Source organism: Haliotis rubra, unplaced genomic scaffold, assembly GCF_003918875.1.
Source record: "Haliotis rubra isolate DU_JTF1 unplaced genomic scaffold, ASM391887v1 Scf1291, whole genome shotgun sequence".
In the NCBI taxonomy this organism is placed as follows: Eukaryota; Metazoa; Mollusca; class Gastropoda; order Lepetellida; family Haliotidae; genus Haliotis; species Haliotis rubra.
In genome coordinates this window covers 1-26,137 of record NW_025765216.1, presented here as the reverse complement: position 1 = coordinate 26,137, position 26,137 = coordinate 1, and positions in this window count along the sequence as shown.

The following is a 26,137-nucleotide window of genomic DNA, read 5'->3' as shown; positions in this document are numbered from 1 at the left end:
ATTTTGAAAAACCTGAATTTTTTGCCGATTTCCTCGTTTTGACGGTGCCGGTCTTTAAAAATCTTCTCCTCCAGAACGGCAAATAGTGCAATCGCGTTCGATATATCATTTTAAAACCCACACTCCGGACTATTTAAACCCTTCAAGGCATACGGATATCTTGAATAGTTTAAGAGTTATCGCCCTTGGAAGTCGGTGAATTTTTTAAGACGCATTTCATAGGGTTAACAAAAAGGTCACAACTCTGCGAAAAATGAATGGATTCCATTTTTCTAATTACCAACCTGTAGGTAATTGAATGGGAAACATTTTTGCTTCACGTCATTGTTATGTAAAAATCAATAATTACGTCACCATTACGACACAAACACAGCCTTCGCGATTTTGCACATTTCCTCACTTTTTGACGGTGCCTGTGTTTAACAATCTTCTGCTCCTGAACGGCAAATAGTACAATAGTATTCTATATATCGTTCTAAAGCCCACACTCCGGACTACCTAGTTTGTTCAACGCATGTCGATATGTTGAATAGTTTCGGAGTTATTGCCCTTGGAAGTTGGTCAACTTTTGGCAAAACGCATTTGTATAGGGTTCACAGCTCTGCGAAAACACAATGGATTTCCCTTTTGAAGGGAAGATAATCGACAATTACGCCACAATTACGCCACAAAGAGGGTGGGACATTAGGATTTCGCATTTTTCAGTTGTGACAGTTGTGAGATAGCTGGAGGAAGTGTGGTAAAATCTAGCAACACTGCCCACGTCCTGGTTTTCACCACAGTAGTTTTTGAATGGTTGAGTTGAGTTGAGTTGAGTTGGGCTTTACGTCACATCGGCATTATTCCAGCCATATAGTGACGAGGACAAGTGTTCATTAATAGACATTGTAAGTACAGAGTCAAAATGAGTTTTATTTAAAAACATCTATTCATTACATTGTCATTTAAAACAGAAAGGTCATAGCACTAAATTTAAAAGCAGGCAATTTGTTAGTCACATTACACAGTTGCAATTTATGATATACATGTAGATCAACTTCCCTAAGGTTGTTCACTATCAGATGAGCGCTCACGCGGGAGAACAGATATCTCCTATAAAGAGACTACCACTGCAAAGCGTGGTCCACGTGCAGATATGGGAGACGATGTGAATTTCACCGACAGATGTAATTGACAATGACAAGGAGCTGTCAAATCTTTGCTGAAACGTCATTCAATGCCCAAAGGAATACTTGCCCTTGAATTGACCTTTACATTACATCGGCATTATCCTAGCCATACAGCGTCGAGAACAAGTTTGCATTAATAAACATTGTAAGTACGGAGTCAGATATGAGTTTTATTTAAATTTTGGGGAATGAGTGTTTAACAAATGCACTATATACACGCATAAATCTATGGTTGTTTCACAAGTGCAGTATATGCACATACGTCTATGCGTCAGATAGCTAGGATCGTGGCGATTCCAGAACACTAATCGTTTGGACCGTACACCCAAGGACAGCGTATCTACGGCCTGTTCAAGAGAGAACTATATCTTCTCCAGAACTACTTAAAGATACATGACCCGCGACCCCGGCTGCATTTCACCGATCCGCTAACGTGTCCAAAACGTGTTCTGCCTGCGTTTTGGACGCTTTCTAGCATTCCAATACACTTCAAACACCTGTAACTCCGAGAGTTAAAATTGACGGTCCATCTGTCGTCCAAACAAACGGTACAAGTAAAGGTAGCCACGGGGAGTGTATGGGGAGGTCTGAAGACCGCCAGTATTGCCCTGGAGGCAATCCTAGTTATTATTATTATTTATTTTATTTATTTATTTTTTGGGGGTGGGGGTTGGGTGGGTTATTGTGTTGTTAATGTTAATAAAGATAAGGTGGGTGGGGCCAATACGGTACAGACTGGGGCAGCATTAATTAAACACTGGTTGTTTGATTTTTCCCTTTTCAATGTCTATCGCTCCCAGTTTCTGTGACGCTTTCATGGCGTAACACGGCCGGCATCAGTTACTGTCTAGACCGTTTCTACATCTCTTCTTCACTTCGTAGTATAGTAGATTCTGCAACTATTTCTTCTTGTAGTTTTTCTGGCCATGATTACGTGTCATTTAAGCTAAAGAATTTTGCTGGTATAAGTTCCGGTCCTCGCAACTTTAAGTTAAATAATTCTTTATTAAATCCTTCATTTAAGGCCCTATTTCAAGGGTTTTGTCTTAATCATGTACCACCTTTGGCTTCCATTACTTTGGATTGGTGGGATACTTTCAAAAATCAAATCAAATCGTTTGTCCAGTTATTTGCATCAGAGTGTCCCTCCGTAAAGATTTAATTTCTCAATATAAAACGTTATGCCAAGCTGAATCCTTACATCCTGAACTTTATTCTAACCAAATTGCGGCTGTCAAAAAACAAAGTAAAGATTTGGGAATTGAGAGGTAATTTAGTCTGTTCTTAGGCTAAAGACCTTGAAATTGGTGAACGTCCTTCCAGTTATTTTTTGCGCAAGGAATCACAGAGAGGAAAGCGAAAAACAATCAATTCTATTTTAGATCCTCAAGGCCATAAAGTAACTGCCTCTCGATAAATCATCTACTTCTAATGATCACCAGTCAAAAGTGAAAACTTGTAACAGACATTATTGCTGTGTGTGTTACCCTTATCGTAAAGGACTATACCAAAGCCTGGCCGGGAGGACACCAATCCGTCTAATTACAGACCTCTTTAACGAGTTGCATCTGTAAACCATGGGACGAATAGTAAATAATAGATTAACTTGGTATCTTGAAACCAATAGTCTCATTACAAATATCCAATGTGGTTTCAGGAAAAATCGTAGTACTATTGATCATTTGGTACGTTTAGAATCCTTTGTTAAGATGCTATAATAAATAAACAACATGCTGTATCAATATTCTTTGATCTCGAGAAAGCATACGATACCACCTGGAAGCATGGCATTTTAGAGGATTTACATAATTTCGGTTTAAGGGGTTGTTTACTTCTTTTTATATCACAGTTTTTAACAGACCGGCAATTTCAAGTCCGAGTGGGTTCAACCCTGTCTGACCATTATAATCAGGATCAGGGTGTCCCACCAGGCAGTATTTTGTCTGTCGGCACCCATGAAGGGCCACTTCCTCGTGGTGGGTGCTGGGTAACGCTAAGCGCCCTTCGACCCCCCGTTGTGGACCCGGGGGGATATTTGGTCCACCAACCCGTTTGCCGTGGGTTGCGCCCCTGTGTCGGTGGAGGACGGGAGGCTGGTGGTTGAGGGCACTGGTTCCAGGAGCAGTGTTCCTTTGCCGAACACACCACTTCGCCCCTTACTTCACCTAGACGGGTGGTTGAACTGGCCCGGTTCAACCAATCGGCTGGTCATGCCAAGCCCTGAGTATAATTGTATTTCACAAAATACTTCAACTTTTTAACTTGTTTTGATAAAAATCTTGGCCAAATTATGTATCACTAGAATTTCAAGTGTATCTTCATCAATTTTGTAATTTGCCTAGAGTCATATACCCAGAAGGCGGTGGCTCATGGGCCAATCTGGTAGATTCATTAATTCTTTAATTCTTCTGCTGGATATATCATCCGGGTATCCCTGGTGCTGCAAGTCGGAGAGCCACTTGTTATTAGCACTGTCTTTATGACACTCCGTGGCGGGTGGGGAGCTCGGATGATGAACCATTATATAAACAACCACGGAGTACCAAACCCCCTAAAAAAAAAACAAACGTCCACTAGACAACGACGATGAACGACCTTCACATTCTACTGATTACTGGCCATGCTTCCTGGTGCTGGAAAGTCCTGATAAAACGCCCCTCAAATTAAACCCATTTGCTGTATCAAAGGGTGTACATGGCATCGCGGGAGACGTAAAAAACATTAAACGTTTACGTTCAGGTGCATTGCTCATTGAATGTAGCAAAAGGCACCAAGCATCAAACCTAATGTCCATTGAATCATTTGTGGGCGTCCCTGTCTCAGCGTCTGCACACAGAACACTGAATACCAGCAAAGGCATAATCAGAGACAGGGACCGCTTGTTGACTGACATGACGGAACTGGAAATTGTGTCTGAAATGAAGGACCAAGGAGTTACCTATGTCAAAAGGTTCACTACCCGCAAAAACAATGAGACTGTTCCAACTAACACCTATCTGTTTTCATTCTCAACACCGAATCCCCCACAGTCAATAAAGGCAGGATTTTGTAATATTGCTGTAGATATCTATATTCCAAATCCTTTAAGGTGTTATAGATGCCAAAAATATGGTCATGGCGCAAACACTTGCACAAAGCCAGTAACATGTGGACATTGTAGCGAGACGACTCATGTCACGGAAGACTGCGACAGTGGAATTAAAAAGTGCACAAACTGTTCAGGTAGCCATTCTTCTTTTTCAAAAGACTGCAAAATGTGGAAAAAACAAATGGACATTAACAGAATTAAATTCACACAAAACATTAGCTTTGCTGATGCAAAAAAACTGGTTGATTCTGCATTGCCAAATGATACGTATGCCTCTGTCACTAAGACACCCTCTGAAATCAGGCCAACGGTAAATACATCGCCAGTATCCACATCCTCTGTAACCTGCCAGACAGATCTGACTTGGGTCAACACGAACAAGCCAGAAATTGTCACACCCATGCGTTCTACACATACGTCGGAATCATGTATGTCTACACAAACTGTAGAACCACTTCCTCGCACGCCCCAAACACACTCAGAAGCAAATTATGATCGTGATACGTCTTCTCAGGCGTCTCAAATGTCTCAGCCTACCAGTAACGTTCAACCAATCGTGAAAAGCAAAGGCAAACCGAAGCAAGATTCTTTGAAAAAACAAAGTGGCAGAGCCCCAAAACGTTCCGATGATAAAGTCAAATTGTATAACAAATACGGATCACTTGAGGACATGGACGTGTCCGAAAACGTCCATTCTAGGGCACATAGCTTGTTGCCCTCCAAAAAGTGCGGGGTAGATCCCCAATAAATCCCCCGAAAAGATAATGTCTTTTAATACTATTGTACAATGGAACTGCAGAGGGCTAAGGAATAATTTGAATGATTTGCAGATATTAGTCCAGGACTTCACACCATCAGCCATTTGTCTCCAGGAGACATATTTGAAACAGACGGATACCTTTGAATTACGTAATTTCAATGCATACCACTCCTTTTCACCTCCAGGTGATCGGGCCACTGGAGGATCTTCGATACTTATCAAACAAAATGTTATCCACAGCCCTGTTATACCTAATACTGGTCTCCAGGCAGTTGCCGTACGACTGACGTTACATGTTGCGTTCACATTATGCTCTTTATACATCTCACCGTCTTCAACTCTTCAGAAGACTGACCTTCAAAATGTATATGACCAACTCCCGAAACCTTGTATCATGATGGGAGATTTGAATGGTCACAACCCTCTCTGGGGTGGTAAAACTACTAATGCTAAAGGTAAACTATTAAAAGACTTTTGTTCAGATAATGATTTATGCATATATAATGACGGTTCTAACACATATTTACATCCTGGCACAGGAACTTATTCAGCCCTTGATTTATCAATTACAGACTCAGACTTATTGAATGAATTTGAGTGGTCAGTGCACGACGACCTGTGTGGAAGTGACCATTTCCCAACAATAATAAAACCCGTGAATCCATCTGATGTTCCTCCATCATCAAGATGGAACTTTAAGAAGGCTAACTGGCGTTTATATGAAACTTTCTGTACTGACAAACTCAAACCCGAACTTTTTCGTGATCTTCCTGATGCCATCAGTTTTTTTTCAGATGAGCTCAGACACATAGCTGACAAGTGTATCCCCAAATCCTCTGCAGCTCCTCGTGTACGTAAACCATGGTTTAACGCTGAATGCAAACAAGCTCGCAAGGCACGGAAGAAAGCTGAACATTATTTCCGTTGTCATCCTATGGTCCACAATTTAAACAAATTTAGAATTTTAAACGCCAAAGCACGGCGTACTTTTAAACAAAATAAACGCCAATCTTGGCGAAATTATGTCTCAAACATCAATTCGCGCACGCCGATATCAAAGGTGTTGAACATGATTCAGAAAATAAAAGGTAAGGGCTCTAAATCTAGCATTAAGCATCTAAAAAATGGAGATGAATTATTAACTGATAAATCTGACATTGCAAATCAACTTGGAGAAACTTTGGCCAAACATTCTTCCTCATCAAACTATGTACCTGAATTCCAGAAATATCAAAGACAGCAGGAAAGGAAATCTATTAATTTCAATTCAGACAATGGGGAAGACTACAATGAAACCTTTTCGATACATGAGCTTCATACTGCTCTTGACCAAGCTCACGATACTGCTTCAGGAGCTGATGGTATACATGATCAACTCCTGAAACACTTACCTGAATCATGTTTAGAGACGCTTTTATATATTTTTGATGACATTTGGACATCTGGACAATTTCCTTCGTCGTGGCGCGATGCTATAATTGTGCCCATCCCTAAACCTGGACGTGATCATACTGATCCTTCCAATTATAGGCCAATTTCATTAACTAGCTGCGTTTGCAAGACCATGGAACGCATGATAAATAATCGACTTGTTTGGTACTTGGAAACCAATAACCTAATTACTAATATACAATGTGGTTTCCGTAAAAACCGTAGTACCATCGATCATTTAGTGCGCTTAGAATCTTTTGTGAAAAATGCCATAATTAATAAACAGCATGCAGTGTCTATCTTTTTCGATTTAGAAAAAGCATACGACACAACATGGAAACATGGGATTTTAAAAGATTTACATGACTTTGGATTACGAGGCCGTTTGCCTCACTTTATATCCAACTTTTTAAATGACAGGCAATTTCAAGTCCGAGTGGGTTCAACCCTGTCTGACCATTACAATCAGGACCAGGGAGTCCCTCAAGGCAGTATTGTGTCTGTCACATTGTTTAGTATCAAGATTAACAGTTTATCAAAGGGATTAAATGATTCAATTGATGGATCACTTTTTGTGGATGATTTTAATATTTCTTGTCGCGGGAAGAATATGCATACTATTGAATGGCAAATGCAGCTGTGTTTAAATAAAATACATAAATGGTGTCTCGAAAATGGCTTTAAATTTTCGAAATCCAAAACTAATTGTATACATTTTTGTAGAAAATATAAACCGCATAAAGACCCGGAACTGTTCCTCAATGGCACTCCCATCAAAGTTGTGAAGGAGGCCAAGTTCTTGGGTTTAATTTTTGACTCGCATCTAACTTTTCTTCCCCATATCAAGTCCCTAAAAACTAAATGCTTGAAGGCACTTGACTTGTTGAAAGTCGTTTCCAATTCTAAGTGGGGAGGGGATGAAGCTACCCTCCTACAATTATATCGATCACTGGTACGTTCCAAACTTGATTATGGCTCCATCGTTTATGGTGGAGCCTGCAACAGTAATCTAAAACTTTTAGATTCTGTCCACCACCAAGGTCTAAGACTATGTCTTGGTTCCTTTAGAACTTCACCTGTTGACAGCCTCTACGTCGAGGCTGATGAACCATCTCTTACACAACGCCGTATAAAATAAACTTTACAGTATATTACAAAACTTTATTCCAATGAGTCAAACCCTGCAGATGACTGTGTCTTTAATCCACTATATGAAGATCTGTATAACAAGAAGCCTTCTCTTGTTCCGCCTCTTGGTATAAGAGTGAAACCTTTCCTTTCTGCTGCTGGCATTGAGCTGGAACATATAGCTCTTTCCCGTTTTCTTTCTTCTCCGCCTTGGCAATTGGTTAGGCCACAAGTTGACCTGACATTAACTACATTTAAAAAATCAGAAACAAATGAATTACAGTATAAACAAGAATTTAGTCAATTAAGAAATAAATATAATACATACAAATCCTTATTTACAAATGGGTCCAAGGATGGTGGCGCAGTGGCATGTGCCACTGTCGTTGGATCCCGAACTGTATCTTCTAGAATACCGGATAACAGCTCTATATTTACAGCAGAAGCAAACGCCATCTTAACAGCTCTTAAATATATTAATAAACACCGTCAATATAAACAATATATCATCTTTTCAGATTCTCTTTCGTGTCTTCAGGCTATTAAAAATCTTTCTTGCAAACATCCACTTTTATTAGAAATTATTGCATTGTACAATGAACTTGCTACTGGTCAATGCGACATCGTCTTTTGTTGGTTACCCAGCCACGTTGGCATTTCTGGGAACACGATGGCTGATATTGCTGCTAAGGCAGCACTCAACAAATCTGTGACACCACTTCGTATCCCATACTCTGATTATAAAGCCAGCATTAGAACATACATCCGCGATCTGATGCAAAAGAAGTGAGACACCCAAGTAGGTATTAATAAATTACATGCAATAAAACCCTACATTGGTTACACCGACTTGGGTTGTCAGTCCAGATTTGAAGAGGTCATTATGCGACGATGTCGCATTGGCCATACCAGATATACTCATGAATATTTAGTGAAAGACGAAGATCCTCCGTTTTGTATCCCTTGTGATGAAAGAATCACAGTCAAGCATGTCCTGCTTGACTGTGTTGAATATTCCATCACAAGGGATAAGTATTTTAATGTCAAAACATTGAAGGATCTTTTTTATAATGTTAATAGTTGAATTTTTAAAAGAATTAGATTTGTTGACTGATCTGTAAATAGCTAAATATTTTATTGTTGGTAGTTTATATTAGTAACTGAGATTGTTACTGGCTGTACCCTCAAAGGGGGTTGACGTAGCGTAAAATTATTGTCCTCCTGAGAGGGTACGTAAGTCCCAAAACTTTCAAAGTCAATTTAAACTTGCCAGGATTTTTAAACGTAGCATTCTTGTAATTTTACTTGTATCTAACATTCCTTACAATCGCCAGCAGCTGAAGGGATGGTGTAAATCCAACTAGGGTCCATGCAGGTAGCCAAGGTACTGTAAGTCCCCATGGTCCCTAGTTTGGTGATCTACCTTCTGGTGTTGGCGATCTATAGCTTGTTTTTATATTGTATTGACTTCTTTAATTGGAATATTTTAGCTTTGTTCGCTAGTTTTATATTGATATCTGTGATTATCTAGTATTTTTACTGTCCTTCGTCGGCAGGTTTTTATAATGTCTATATATATTATATTTCAATGTCAAATGTTCTCATCACGATATGGCTGAAATATTGCCGATGTGACGTTCACTAATAACTCACTCACTCACTATTTTGTCTGTCACATTGTTTAGTGTTAAGATCAACAGTTTATCCAAGGTTTTGAATGATTCAATCGATGGATCACTTTTTGTGGATGATTTTAATATTTCTTGTCGCAGAAAAAAACCATGCATGCTATAGAACGACAACTGCAGTTGTGTTTAAAACAAAATAAATATATGGTGTCTTGAAAACGGCTCTAAAATCAAAAACTAATTGCATACATTTCTGTCGTAAATATAAACCACATAAAGACCCAGAACTGTGTTTGAATGGTACTGCCATCAAAGTTGTCAAGGAGGCCAAGGTCTTAGGTCTCATTTTCGACTCCCATTTAACTTTTCTTCCGCATATCAAATCTCTAAAAGCTAAATGCCTGAAGGCACTCGATTTATTGAAAGTCGTGTCTAATTCAAGGTGGGGAGGGGATCAAGCTACGCTTCTACACCTTTACAGATCACTTGTCCGCTCGAAGCTTGATTATGGCTCCATCGTTTATGGTGGAGCCTGTAAAAGCAACCTAAAACTCTTAGATTCCGTCCACCATCAAGGTCTGAGACATTGTCTTGGGTCCTTCAGAACTTCTCCTGTTGACAGTCTTTACGTCGAGGCAGATGAACCTTCTCTTAACCAACGCCGTATAAAACTATCTTTGCAATATATTACAAAATTGTATTCTAACGAGTCTAATCCTGCATTTCACTGCATCTTTCATCCTCTTTATGAGGATTTGTACAACAAGAAATCGTCTCTTGTTCCGCCTCTTGGGCTCAGGATTAAGCCTTTCATTACTGCTGCCGGCATTGAGCTGGAAAATATATCTCCTTCCCGTCTTCTTTCTTCTCCTCCTTGGCAATTGGTTAGGCCACAAGTCGACCTAACACTCACTAAATTTAAAAAATCAGAAACTAATGACTTATTATATAAACAAGAATATAATCAATTATATTATAATACATATAAATCCTTATTTACAGATGGGTCCAAGGATGGTGGCGCGGTTGCTTGTGCCATTGTCATTGGGTCCAAAACAATCTCTTCCAGATTACCCAATGACAGTTCAATTTTCACAGCAGAAGCAAACGCAATACTAACAGCTCTTAAATATATAAATAGACACCCTAAATATACACAATATATAATATTTTCCGACTCTCTCTCTCTTGTCTTCAGGCTATCAAAAATCTTTCTTGTAAACATCCACTTTTATTAGTAATTATAGAATTATATAATGATCTTGCCACTGGCGAACACGACATCGTCCTCTGTTGGTTACCCAGCCACGTTGGTATTTCTGGGAATACTTTGGCCGATCTTGCTGCCAAGGCAGCACTCAACAAATCTGTGACACCACTTCTTATTCCATACTCTGATTACAAAGCCAGCATTAGAACTTACATCCGTGATCTGATGCAGAAGAAGTGGGACACTCAAGTAGGTATTAATAAATTACATGAAATAAAACCCTATATTGGCTACACTTACTTGGGTTGTCAGTCCAGATTTGAAGAGATCATCATGCGCCGATGTCGTATTGGTCACACCAGATATACTCATGAATACCTGTTAAAAGGTGAGGATCCTCCGTTTTGTATCCCTTGTGATGAAAGAATCACGGTCAAGCATGTCTTGCTTGACTGTGTTGAATATTCAATCACAAGGGATATCTATTTCAAATCACGAACTATTAAGGATCTTTTTAGTAATATAAGTTCTCATTTAATTATTGCATATTTAAAAGAATTAGATTTGTTAAGTGATTTGTAAATAGATAAATATTTTATTATTGGTAATTTAAATTAGTAACTGAGATTGTTAGTGGCTGTACCCTCAAAGGAGGTTGAAGTGGCGTAAAATTATTGTCCTCCTGAGAGGGTATGTAAGTCCCAAACCATTTAGTCAATTTAAGTGTACCAGGTTTTTAATCGTAGTATTTTGTGTTTTTTAATGTATGGCTAAATCTCAGTATAACCGCCAATGGCTGAAGGGATGGTGTAAATCCAGCTAGGGTCAATGCAGGTAGCAAAGGCACTGTAAGTCCCCATGGTCCCTAGTATGGTGATCTACCTTCAGTTGTTGGCGATCTATAGCCCATTTTTACATTGTATTGTCTTCTTTAATTGGAATGTTTTAGCTTTGTTCGCTAGTTTTATATTGATATCTGTGATTATCTAGTATTTTACTGTCCTTCGTTGACAGGGTTTTATATAGTATATGTCTGTATTACAAAGTTAGAACTAGTTTTAGTCACGATATGGCTGAAATATTGCCGATGTGACTTTAAATCTTAACTCACTCACTCACTTTAAGTCAATTATTTTCATCTTCGAACTGTTTTATGTTGAAGGACCGTTTGTCATAAATGTCAGTCAATTGAACTAAAGTAATTAAACACACACTGGTACACGTCCGATTGTCATGCATCTTTCGTATGGGTAACATTGAACAAGGATTGATATTATCCAAAGGCTTGCTTTGCATGCAATCGATACAGTTTCAGTATTGTAATCTATGCATGTAAAACCTTTTTATCTTGCGCTGTCATCAAGATACCAGATTTATACAACACCCATGCAAGTATATCTCTGGATATACCTATACAGGCACCCATCCCTACAGTTCAACCTGACTTCTGTTTCACGTAGCCAAAGTGTTTGAAGACTACAGTCAAACACCGTTGTATCGAAGTTGAAAGGACCTACGTAGATACTTCGCCATACCAGGGGCGGTGGGGTAGAGTAGTGATTAAAGCGTTCGCTCGTCACGCCGAAGATCCGGGTTCGATTCCCTACGTGGGTACAATGGATGAAGCCCATTCCTGGTGTCCTCCGCCGTGATATTGCTGGAATATTGCTAAAAACGGCGAAAAAATATACGCACTCTCTCGACTTGACCTTTGCTCAAGACAATCGCATAATGATTACTTAAATAGAGGATATTATATGAGTGCCCATGTCATACTATGTTTACGACACGAGTGCCTAAATGTTGGTATTTCCCGAGCGAGAGCGAGTATAGTATCATATGGGCACGAATGTAATATTCTGTTTATTACCGAAGCCGTCAAATTGGAGAACATAAACCCAAATCTACTCTCAAACATAGGTTGCATGTAGAAGAAACGTGACGTCATAGCATTGTTCATTACGTCACCATGACAAAGAGATATTTTGCCTCGTGTGAAAAATGATATTTTTGCCCTCGTAGTAAATAATAAGGATTACGCAGGTACCAGGTTTTTACTTCGAAGCAACCGTCAGCTCGACACACCAACGTTCGACACAACGGTGTTTGATTGCATGTGGCGACTGTAATTTACACGTAAATCCTTCGCTAGGCCTTGAACGACCTCGAAATATTAATAGCCTCCGTGCTAGAAAGTTTGAGTTAGGTTAAGTAGAAACCTGTAATCTTACCACATGTTATATTTGGGATTACTCTTTTCAGTAGGGTACACATTCTTGTACTTCTGTTGGGTTGAGTCCTACCCGGATTCGAACCCACACTCTCAGAGTGAGGCAACGCGACAGAAGGCAGAGTTGGTTAGACGGCTGACTTTGTGTGCTGGCGATTACGTGCCTGACTCTGAGAGTCATTCCCGGATGGGACTCAACCCAACAATAATACTAGTATCTGTACTTTACTGAGAAAGTGCAATCTCAAATATAACATGTGTTACAAGACATTTCAAATCTAACATTAGTTCATCAATCCGGATATTAAAGAATTCAATTAAATATTACGTTTTCAAATGTTCTCAACAAACTGATAGGACCCGAATATTGGAAATGTAACATTTCTCTTCAACGAAACTTTGAGTATATTAAGTTAATAACAGACATGCGAGAAGAAATCAAAATAGAATATATGGATCTGAGGTATGATTCCGAATATATAAAGACAATACATGATCTAAACCCAGTTTAAGTATTAAAAATATCCGAATATATAAAGACAATACATGATCTAAACCGAGTTTAACTATTAAAGATAATCTTTTTTGGAACCATTTGTAAAGAATATAAGAGGAACATCATTTCGTACGCTACGTTTTTCTAAAAAGTGAGAAAAGTAATCAGCAACTAGATAATATTACATATACTCTCCCCCCAAAAAACCGCATCATGAAAATAGCAATTTCATGTAGCGATGAATTAAAACGTGATTCATTTTACAAAAGGTTTTGCTCTGTTTATGAGTCCTATGGTTTTTATGTTTTGAAACATCACAACAAAACGCACCATCCGTAAAATACCCGTATTTAACAGCATGATTTTCAATTGCGGCGTGTAGTGTCACAGAATACACAATTCACATGCAATGCACGTGAAAGTTGTGGATCAGATAGTCTCAATGATGGGTATAAAAGGTTGATCGCTGTCTGTCGATTATTCACTGTATTCACTGACGAACGCAAAATGCCACGTCTAAGTGAAGCCGACTATCGCCATTGGTTTGCTTGAAGCTGGCCAGTCTCAACGTGCAGTTGCCCGACGCATGAATGTTCACCAAAGCACCATTTCACGGCTCACCATATCGCCGGCAGAATGCGGTAGCAGATGCCCCTCGTAGTGGGCGACCTCGAGCGACCACTGCGGCGCAGGATCGCTACATCCGGGTACATCACCTGCGTCATCGAACAGCTACGGCGACCAGTACTGCTCGACAAATACCCGGATTGAGGAGGCTTTCTGCACAGACCGTCAAGGAACAGGTTGAGAGAGGCTGGTTTACGTGCCAGAAGACCTTATTTTGGCCCTGTGCTTCGACAACAACATCGTCGACATCGAGTTTTCAATGGTGCAAAAACGTTCAGGCCTGGAACCTACCGAATTGGGGTAGAATTTGGTTCAGTGATGAATCACGATTTCTATTGGAACGACGCGATGGAAGAATGCGGGTTTACAGACGTCGACGTGAACGTTTCGCCGACGTTTGCGTTCCCCAGGTGGACAGATTCGGCCGGGGAAGTGATATGATGTGGGAAGCGATCACCTGCCGTAGGAGAAGTGATTTGGTGATGATCCAGGGCAACCTGACCGCTCAACGGTACTGTGACGAAATCCTACGCCCACACCTCCTTCCAATCATTGATCGCCAGAAGGAGTTGTTTCAACAGGACAATGCCAGGCAACACACAGCACGTCACATTAGAGACTTCCTCCAGAACCACAACATCAATGTGCTCCCCTGGCCCTCAAGATCACCGGACTTAAACCCGATCGAACATCTGTGGGATGCCCTGGACAGACGGGTGCGACGCCGTAACCCTCAGCCCCAGACACTTCAGCAACTCGCACAGGCACTACAGGCAGAGTGGGCTGCGATTGGGCAACATGAGATTCTGAGACTTATTCGTTCGATGCTGAGGCGATGCCGTGCAGTTCTGGATGCCCACGAGGTCACACGAGGTATTGACTTCAGCGCCACCACACGTCTCCATGTGACACACAAACTGACTTTCCTCGAGTTGGTGCCAAATACGGATAAGTCTGCATTCCCAGTGTGCAATTTCGCTATATTTCATTGACTTATGAAGCCTACAAGATGTTTCAAAATAAACATAAAAATACAGTTGAAATTCCTATATGCGTTTCTTTTTTGGGAGAGCATATTTAAAATATACTATTATAATATAAGAGTAATTTCAACATTCAAAAAGCAAGTGAAGTAATGCTAGAGAGCCTTTCAAAAAGAATAACCGAAATGCCAGATCTGAAAGAAGAGGAAAGAGTAATCCAAATAGGAAATAATTTACAGTTGTAAGTAGGTAAAACCCAACATTTTGTCACTTAGAGACAAACAATAATTACAAAGTAAAAATCTATCAATTGTAGATTTTTGGAGAAGTCAAATGACTAATAACCCTTTATAAGGCTTAGCTATAATACACAGCCGCTGGCGAAATACACTTCGGTCAAAACGTTTGTTGTTTGTTGTGCAGCAATATTCCAGCTGGGGTCAAGACAATTCCCCCACCTGGACAATTCTCCACACATTAAAAAGTTTAAATAACAACAAAAGTGACTTTTGTAGTAGATATTTAAATCATCCTTTCAAATTACTTAAGAATAATCAGTATCAGTATGTCCAGTTTAGTTGTCAGTATCAGACACTTTGATGATGGCACCCATGAAGGGCCACCTCCTCGTGGTGGGTGCTGGGTCACGCCAAGCGCCCTTCAACCCCCCGTTGTGGACCCGGGGGAATATTAGGTCCACCAACCCGTTTGCCGTGGGTTGCGCCCCTGTGTCGGTGGAGGACGGGATTCTGGTGGTTGAGGGCAATAGGATCCTGGAACCGTGTTCCTGTTGCCCAACACACCACTTCGACCCTTACTTCACCTAGACGGGTGGTAGAATCGGCCCAATTCTATCAATCGGCTGGTCACGCCATGCCCTGAGCATGTGACTTTTGTATTTTTAAATTGTTACATTCATACCTGTTTCTTTAATGGACATCACAAACAACAGTTTCAAAAAAAAACCTTTGCCTAGAGACTATATGCCAGAAGGCGGTGGCTCATGGGCCAATCTGGCATTTTTGACCTCCAGATTCTATATGCCTTCAGGTATCTGTCTTGGGCTGAACCAACCTGACCTTTATTCTGTTTGGCAGAAATAGCTATCTGAGTCATTATTGCTTGAGTATAGCATTCCTGTAGCCCTGGTGTTTGTAGGCGGCTTCCACTATAACACTGTCCTTGTTGACACTCGATGGCGGGTGGGGAGCAGGGATGTCGAATACCCTTTCTTACATTATGGATACCTCAAATTTAACTGGTTCTCGTTCTAAAACGAAAAGACGTCACATTGATGCAGATATAGCAACATCTTCCGACGAGGAATCTGTTCAAAATGTTGATTCTTGGCCACGTTTTTTAGTCGTTGAAGGAGTTAATAGTGAACCACTGAAAATCAATCCCTTCGTTGTTTCTAAATCTATTGAAGGAATTTGTGGTACAGTTAGAAATGTCACGCGTCTCCGCTCCGGTTCCCTGCTTGTGGAATGTACAAGGAGACAGCAGTCTCAGAATCTTTTAAAGGCACATCAATTTGCAAACACGGAGATCGTTGTGTCAGTGCACAAAACTCTCAATTCATGTCGAGGTATTGTCCGAGATCGTGCCAAGTGCCTCTCAGACATGTCCGAGGAGGAAATTGTGACAGAACTGAAGCCCCAGGGTGTATCATCAGTGAAACGATTTACAAGGAAAGATGGTGACAATATTGTAAATACCAATACATACCTGTTCACCTTTGCCCTCACAAAGATCCCTACATCAATCAAAGCCGGGTATTTCAACATCGGAGTTGATGTATATATTCCTAACCCCCTCCGATGTTTTAAATGTCAAAGATTCGGACACGGAGCTAAATCATGTCGTAACGCCCAAGTTTGCTCCCGCTGCAGTAAACAACACGAAAGCACAGAGTGCACAGATGAGATTAAATGTGCAAATTGCAGTGGAACTCACATGTCCTCTTCAAAATCATGTCCCTCTTTCATCACGCAGACACAAATATTAAAATTAAAATATACCAATGACATTTCGTTCACAGAGGCCCGGAAATTGGTAACAAATGCACCAACCACTCCTCCTTCACTGACTTATTCCACTGCAGTTTCCTCTACTCCTCTCAAATCTGATAATGGTTGTCAAACTGCTATTAGCTGGGTATCAAACGATCAGAAAATACTGTATCCAATCGATGCTGAAGACTCACTCACTTCATCTGCTTCGCAGACTGACTCTGTACCTGATCCCGTGATTGTGGCTGACTGTGTACATGCCGATAAAACGAATAGAACTCTAACTGCAAAAGAACGTAAACAACAACGGAAAAAAGAAGCAAGGTCCCTTAAAAATATTAAGGTCCCGTCTACCTCAACAGCCCCTCTGGATGTTCATAACGTCTTTGAACCTCTAGATATGGAAGTCAATCCATCGCTGCCTTTGCAGCATAGTGGGCAATCCAACCGCTCACTATCTCCAGTTAAGCCACCATGAGTGGCTTTCCCACTATAATACAATGGAATTGTAGAGGACTTTGGAACAATCTAAATGATCTTCAACTTTTAACACAGGATTTCAAACCATCAGCATTATGTTTGCAAGAAACTTTTCTCAAAAGCACAGATAAATTTGACCTAAGACATTACGATTCATACCATAGCTTTTCCCCTCCAGGGGATAAAGCTACTGGCGGTTCTTCTGTTTTAGTGAGGCAGGGCATCATTCATAGCCCTGTTCCTCTCAATACCCCTCAGGCTGTTGCAGTTCGAATAACATTACATGTTGTTTTCACATTATGTTCTTTGTATATTCCACCGTCGACTTGCCTTCAACAGTCTGCACTTCAGGCGCTATATGACCAGCTCCTAAGCCCTGTGTCATCATGGGAGATTTAAATGGTCATAACCCACTTTGGGGTAGTAATGACAGCAATACAAAAGGTAAAGTACTGGAGGATTTTTTCTTAAACAACGATTTATGCATATTTAATGATGGTTTGCATACTTATCTACATCCAGGAACTGGAACTTACTCTTGTCTGGATTTATCCATTGCTGACTCTAATTTACTGAGTGAATTTGAATGGTCAGTTCACGAAGACCTCTGTGGAAGTGACCATTTTCCCACCCTGTTAAAATCTGTGACACCTTCTGATGTTCCTCCGTCATCACGGTGGAACTTTGCTAAAGCTAACTGGGATTTGTATGAAACTCGTTGTTCTACTAAACTAACACCTGGTGCTTTTTTTGATGTTTCCGACCCTGTAGCACTCTTCTCTAACGAACTTCTGAAGATAGCTGATGAATGTGTTCCGAAGTCCTCTTCAAATCCACACATACGCAAACCATGGTTTACTACTGACTGCAAACAAGCTAGGAAGGCCCGGAAGAAAGCTGAACAGTATTTCCGTCGTCATCCTATGGTCCATAATTTCAATAAGTTCAAAATTTTAAATGCTAAAGCAAGGCGTACTTTCAAACAAAACAAACGCCAGTCTTGGCGAAATTATGTTTCAAAATTAAATTCACGTACGCCAATATCAAAGGTATGGAACATGATACAGAAAATCAAAGGGAAGGGTTCTAAATCTAGTATTCACCATCTTAAAGATGGAAATGAATTATTGACTATTACATCAGATATTGCTAATAAACTTGGTGAGACTCTGGCCAAACATTCTTCCTCCTCTAACTATGTACCTGCATTCCAAAAATATCAAAAACAGCAAGAAAAGAAATCTATTAATTTTACTTCAGATAATGGGGAAGATTACAACGAAACCTTTTCGATACATGAACTTCATACTGCTCTTGACCAGGCTCATGATACTGCTTCAGGAGCTGATGGTATACATTATCAACTCCTAAAACATTTACCTGAATCATGTCTAGAGACACTTTTGAATATTTTTGACGAAATTTGGACAACTGGTAACTTTCCTTCATCCTGGCGTGATGCCATCGTTGTACCCATACCCAAACCTGGACGTGATCATACCGATCCATCTAATTATAGGCCCATTTCTCTGACTAGCTGCGTTTGCAAGACCATGGAACGCATGATCAATAACAGATTAACTTGGTACCTCGAATCTAATAATTTAATCACAAATATTCAATGTGGTTTCAGGAAAAATCGTAGTACCATTGATCATTTGGTACGTTTAGAATCCTTTGTTAAAAATGCTATAATAAATAAACAACATGCTGTATCAATTTTCTTTGATCTTGAGAAAGCTTATGATACAACCTGGAAGCATGGCATTTTGAAGGATTTACATGATTTTGGATTGAGAGGCCGTTTGCCTCTTTTTATATCACAATTTTTAAAAGACAGGCAATTTCAGGTCCGAGTGGGTTCAACCCTGTCTGATCATTATAATCAGGATCAGGGTGTCCCCCAAGGAAGTATTTTGTCTGTCACTTTATTTAGCATTAAGATCAACAGCTTGTCCAAGGTTTTAAACGATTCAATTGATGGATCACTTTTTGTGGATGATTTTAACATTTCTTGTTGCGGTAAGAATATGCATACTATAGAACGGCAACTACAGATGTGTTTAAATAAAATACATAAATGGTGTCTTGAAAACGGCTTTAAATTTTCTAAATCAAAAACTAATTGCATACATTTCTGCCGTAAATATAAACCACATAAAGACCCAGAACTGTTTTTAAATGGCATTCCCATCAAGGTTGTAAAAGAGGCCAAGTTCTTAGGTCTGATTTTCGACTCCCATTTAACTTTTCTTCCGCATATCAAATCCCTAAAAACTAAATGCCTGAAGGCACTCGATTTATTGAAAGTGGTTTCTAATTCAAAGTGGGGAGGGGACCAAACTACCCTCCTCCACCTGTACCGTTCATTGGTTCGCTCGAAACTTGATTATGGCTCCATCGTCTACGGTGGAGCCTGCAAAAGCAACTTAAAACTTTTAGATTCTGTCCACCACCAAGGTTTGAGACTTTGTCTTGGGTCTTTTAGAACCTCTCCTATTGAAAGTCTCTATGTTGAGGCTGATGAGCCATCCCTTACCCAACGTCGTCTCAAGCTATCTTTGCAGTATATAACAAAACTCTATTCTAACGAGTCTAATCCTGCACTTAACTCTGTTTTCAATCCTTCTTATGAGGAGTTGTACAGCAAAAAGCCTTCTCTTGTTCCGCCTCTTGGTTTAAGAATTAAACCATTTCTTTCTGCTGCCGGCATTGAGCTGGAAAATATATCTCCTTCCCGTCTTCTTTCTTCTCCTCCTTGGCAACTGGTGAGGCCTGAAGTTGACCTAACTCTGACAAAGTTTAAGAAATCTGAAACTAATGAATTACAGTATAAACAAGAATATAATCAATTAAAAATCAAATATAATACATACAAATCCTTATTTACAGATGGGTCCAAGGACGGTGGCGCAGTGGCATGTGCCACTGTCATTGGATCCAGAACAATATCTTCTAGAATACCTGATAACAGCTCTATATTTACAGCAGAAGCAAACGCCATCTTAACAGCTCTTAAATATATTCAAAGACATCCCAAACATAAACAATATATAATATTTTCTGACTCTCTTTCTTGCCTTCAGGCTATATAAAATCTTTCTTGCAAACATCCACTTTTAATTGAAATAATCGAATTATATAATGATCTTGCTACTGGCCAATGCGACATCGTCTTCTGTTGGTTACCCAGCCACGTTGGCATTTCTGGGAATACAGTGGCCGATCTTGCTGCCAAGGCAGCACTCAACAAATCTGTGACACCACTTCTTATTCCATATTCTGATTATAAAGCTTGCATTAGAACTTACATCCGTGATCTGATGCAGAAGAAGTGGGACAACCAAGTAGGTATTAATAAACTACATGCAATAAAACCTTATATTGGTTACACCTACTTGGGTTGTCAGTCCAGATTTGAGGAGGTCATTCATTATGCGACGATGTCGCATTGGCCATACGCGTTATACTCACAAATACCTATTGAAAGGTGAGGATCCTCCGTTTTGTATCCCTTGTGATGAGAGAACCACGGTCAAGCATGTCCTGCTTGACTGTGTTGAATTCTCCATCATAAGGGATAAATATTTCAATGTAAAAACAATGAAGGATCTTTTTACAAATGTTAATTATCATTTAATTATTGGTTTTTTAAAAGAAATTGATTTCTTTGATGAATTCTGATTAATGTGGTTTATAAATAGATATATTTTAAAGATTGGTAATTTAGATAAGTACCTTAGATTGTTAGAGGCTGTACCCTCAAAGGAGGTTAAAGTACTGTAAAATTATTGTCCTCCTGAGAGAGTACGTAAGTCCCAAAACTTTCAAAGTAGACTTTTCACATACCAAGTTTTTAAACGTAGTATTTTTGTTCATTTAGATTTCGGCTAAATTGTCCTACAATCACCAGCGGCTGAAGGGATGGTGTAAATCCAACTAGGGTCCATGCAGGTAGCAAAGGTACTGTAAGTCCCCATGGACCCTAGTATGGTGACCTACTTCCAGTTGTTGGTGATCTATAGCCCATTTTTATATTGTGTTGTCCCCTGTGGTTAAAATGTTTTAGACTCTATTACTAGTTTTATCTGTATATGTGATATTCTAGTTGTTTTACTGCCCTTCGTTGGCAGGTTTTTATAATATACATATATTTCATTTCAATATCAAATGTTCTCGTCACGATATGGCTGAAATATTGCCGATGTGACGTTAAATATTAACTCACTCACTCACTTTGATGATATATTTTACATTCTTTAATAAATACATAGAGACACAGTATCCGAAACACAGGCGATAGCAATGATTACATTTGCACATTTTTTCATTCAGCCAAGACGAATGTTCTTTGCAATGGATATCAGAACTGATACAGGGATTTCCGTCCAGCACTATATGCAGGTCAAGGGGTTTTTAGGCGTTATTGGGGATCTTTGGTTTCTTTCTTGACACGCTTGGAGGGAGGTTGACCATTGTCATCTTGGTGCAATACTGTCGGCACTTTCGCTGAATACTTCTGTAGATGTTCTATCGCCTTCCACACAGTCGGATGACTGTGTCAAATCAACTGCTGAAAGCCACGGTTCGGCTTTGACAGAGATTGTTCGTATGGTCAGCGTCGTTCACTGTAGCCTGTGACACATTCCAGAGCTGAGGAGGATACAGTGGCGGAACACGGCGCAATCTCATCCCTGGAATGGTACCACCAGCAGAGGGAGGGGGTTGGATGCAGCGGAAGGATTCGTTGACTCGAAGTAGGCAGCTTCTGGAACTTGATCCTTGATGTGGTTCATACCAGCAGCAACATCTTCAACTGGTAAGAAGGCCAGAGGGTCGAGCATAGCACAGAATGACTGGATTTCTCGCCTTCTTTATACAGTGAAGATAGTTCCAAATTCGGGATTTTGCGCCGTGTGCTCTGGGTCAGAGTGGTAGAAGGAACCTTGCAGCCTAACGTGATCACAAACACAGACGTTAAAGCGCGTAGAAATAGCTTGCTCAAAGTCAGAAACTATCACTGATGGGTCAACGTCAAATCCAAGTTCCTGGCACTTGTTGGTGATAGCTTGGAGAAGTTCTTCATACAAGGCTTTGGACTTGCCGGTAAGAAAACTAAGCTGTGGGGAACTGTCACTCAAGTGATGTCAATTGTCTGGTGGGGAATTGTCATGTGAGGGAAATGGTTGTGTGGAAATTGTCCTACACCCATTCCAGCTGTATGGCGGCGGTCTGTAAATAATTGAATCTCAACCAGACAAGCCATTGATCATCATTCATCAGCAGCAATCTGCATAATTGGGATGCGACAGTCATTTCAAACAAAGTCCAGTAAGCCTGACCACCCGTAGTCGCCTCTGGGTTGCTGAAGACCAATTCTAATACGGATCGTCATGCGTTTTAGGTATCTTAATACTCTACATTTCTCATAGTATCCATGTGTTACCATTAACCAAAGCAAACATCATTTTAACTTAATTCGTCATCAAGCCTTTAGATTTCAAATTTTATTATTCTATAATATGATCATTAATTGTTCTAATCACGATATGTCTGAAATATTAACTCACTCGCTCCACTCCACTCACTCAATTTGACTTTAAGTTATTGAGTTCCATCCGTGATGGAAGACTCCAATACATCACGATTTTGTACTCGTTCAGAGGGATGGTCGTCGAAATGTTGCACAACAACCCTGTCTAGGATATCAGTGATGTACCGTTATAATCACTGTCTAGGATATCAGTGATGTACCGTTATAATCACTGTCTAGGATATAAGTGATGTACCGTTATAATCATAATTTTGTTTGATCGTCACAAGCTTAAGTTCAAGTCTACACTCATGTGAGAGGGCCGGACAGTGCTTACTCCAAGATACATCGTAGTGCACATGCTGTATTTCTACGGTGCCAAAACGAGCTCGGCCATAATTCATGAACAAGAGAAATCGACTGTCATCCGATCAGTGGACTCTTGACGTCAAACTCCAGTGACGTCGAGCTTGATAGCAGACTAGTCGAGCTGCTTTATGCTCTGGGGACAACAACGGACGTCCAGTAGGTCTTTGGTTGTATTTTAGGCGATTTCGGACCGTTCTGTTGGACAAAACGATGCGGAAACCTCCATTGCTAGCACGCCACTTGATATGGTCGGATGAAGTCTTGTGATTCTGAGAAAGTCTGTATCCTATCTGGACATTGTTAATCGTGGTCTGCATCAACGCTGACGGTTCTAAGCATCATAATGCGCCCGTAGTTTCAGCCAATCGGCTGATCGTCGACCAACATCTCTCGCAACAACAACGAAATCAATTGATTTTCCAAGTTATCGAGCTGCAAGAACAGTTTAAGCAAAGCATGCCCGTGATCTAAGCATGTTCATATATAAAATCAATGTATGATGCGCTCGAAGGGTGAAAATAACCATACAAACAAGCATAATAATAGCTTGCTTTACGGGGCTACAGAATCATAGGTGTTGCCATATTTTCATGTGTCTGGATGAAGACACCTTTTGCCAAAATATTACTGCACTTTCTGTTGAAAAGTAATTAGAATTGAAACAGCGCAAATTATAGTAAGATTGTGAAACATACGAAGAGGCAATAGATGCATTTAGTGGTGAGTGAGTGAGTTACATTTTACATCGCATCGGCAATATTACAGCCATATAGCGATAAAAGCAAGGTAATCATTTTAAAATATCTGCCGACAAAGGACGAGTAAAACCAACTAGACTACAGCAGATACATATATTCAAAACTAGTAATCAAATCTAAAATACTTTAACTATTGAGGGACAATACAAGATATAAACAGGCTATAGATCGCCAACAACTGTAGGTAGATCACCATACTAGGGTCCATGGGGACTTACATTAGATGCATGTTGTAAAATGTATTGAGATGATCAAAATATCAGTGACATTAACATTTTTGGCAGCTGACTGAATGAAAGTTGTAGAGCTAAAAATGTTCGAGGTAATGAGTAGAGGATAAATTCGCTCAAGTGCAATGACACGTCATATTCATCGCGTATCAAGTGCTCGAAGATTCATTGCCCCCAAACTAATTATTTGAATTACCCTACGTGCCACTACCCCTACAGCTTATAACAACATAGTTTACGGTCTCTTGCACTGTTAAGCCACTGCCTGTTACCTATTCCACACTATGGACTAATCCACTTAAGAGACATAACAACACACAACTAAAAGGTTGAGAGAATGATTTTTAATGAAAAGTGATCATCATTTGTCATCATCAAGATTTTAATAAGAATTACAATAATTCGTCATCATGATTCTTTGATGGACATTAACAATTAATTGTTAACATTCAATGTTAACATAGTCATTTACCATTGTCAAGTTGTTTCAGTCTATGAACATTCAGTGTTTCAATCTATCCCGAGCTTAAGCAGATAGCCGACGGCGTCAAGAACTGAAGAGGTGATTTCTGTCCAAGCTCAAGCTGCTCCTTGAGTCTACACAGGCGATTGTCAATCTCCCTGAAGACTCGCTTTCTGCTTCTTGTCGCAGCACCAAAGTGGAATTTCAGGGGTTCAGTCGGTTGTGAAAACCTTCTAGATTGTTGTTTATCCTCGGCCAACGCGTCCTGGGCCGTGTCTTGAGGAGTAGAGGTAGCCCAGCTGCTCTCCTGATCGACTTGGTGACTTCGGGGTTTTCTTTGTAGGCAACAGCCAGTCAAGATCCTGAGCCTTCCTCCAAATGGCGATGACAGAAATGGAAGAAACAACCCTTCACGGCTGAGCTGCAAGGCCTGAATACTCTCTTAGGTTGCCAAATGCCAGGATCTTGTCATCATCGCCGTCAACAAACCGGAGGAATGGTCGACCATCTGCTGTCTGCATCCAGGGATCTTGGAGGTCGACTTCTGATCTCGTCTGTGGTAAAACAGGAATCGTCTTCTGGCGGTGCCGGTACAGGTGCTCGAAGATTCATTGCCAAACTAATTATTAACTGTGGTAAAACAGAATCGTCTTCTGGCGGTGGCGGTACAGGGCGCTGCACATGGATGGAAAGGATGGCATCGTGCGTGTCTCATCATTGGTCGGGTTGGTGAAGCTCGTCGTTGTAGATGGTGCGCATCTGTATTGACTCCTCCGGCTCTCTTCCTCAGGTTGCTGACAAACCAGGACCTTCTGACTATCCTCTGGTGGGTGATTATGTTCTGTCGTATTCCTTACAACATTGCCAACAGTTGTGACTCTTCCTCTGCATGTTGACTGAACACACTTCCAGTGTACACACAAGACTGTCTCTCGACATTCTTAGTGTGAAGATAACCGTCAAATAGGACTTGGGGCTACCTCTCCGTGACATAACAAACTCAACATTACGAAGACCAGCCATGTTGATGCCATGTTAGTTTGTTGTCAACGGCTATATACTTATACCGAACTATTTCCAATTTACTTTCTCGTCTCTACCTTCTCATTTCCCTCCACTTCTCAATAATACTGTGGCTATCTTTATCATGGCACTAAAACAACTTAATTTCAACATTTTAACGCAGCCTACACATTATCAATTTGTAAAATTGTTCAACTCACTAGAGGTTTATCTTTCATCATGAAACTAAAACAACTTTTAGCTAATCCCAAATTTCCTTGACACAAAACACTAAAGAACAGTTTAATCCCTCCTTGATCTCATCTGTATACGCTATGCACTAATCTCTCTTTGGGTCAGTTCATTATGCCAGACAGGTAAATGCCGTGTGTTGCTTTAACTAATTGTAGGGGTACTGGGCTGTAAGGTAGTTGCATGTAAGGGTTATGGGATACAACCCTGATAGCAGTACAGTACCATTTCTCTATTGTGTTGTATAGTATTATAGCAGCTAGCATTTCTTTGAACAGAAGAGTGGTT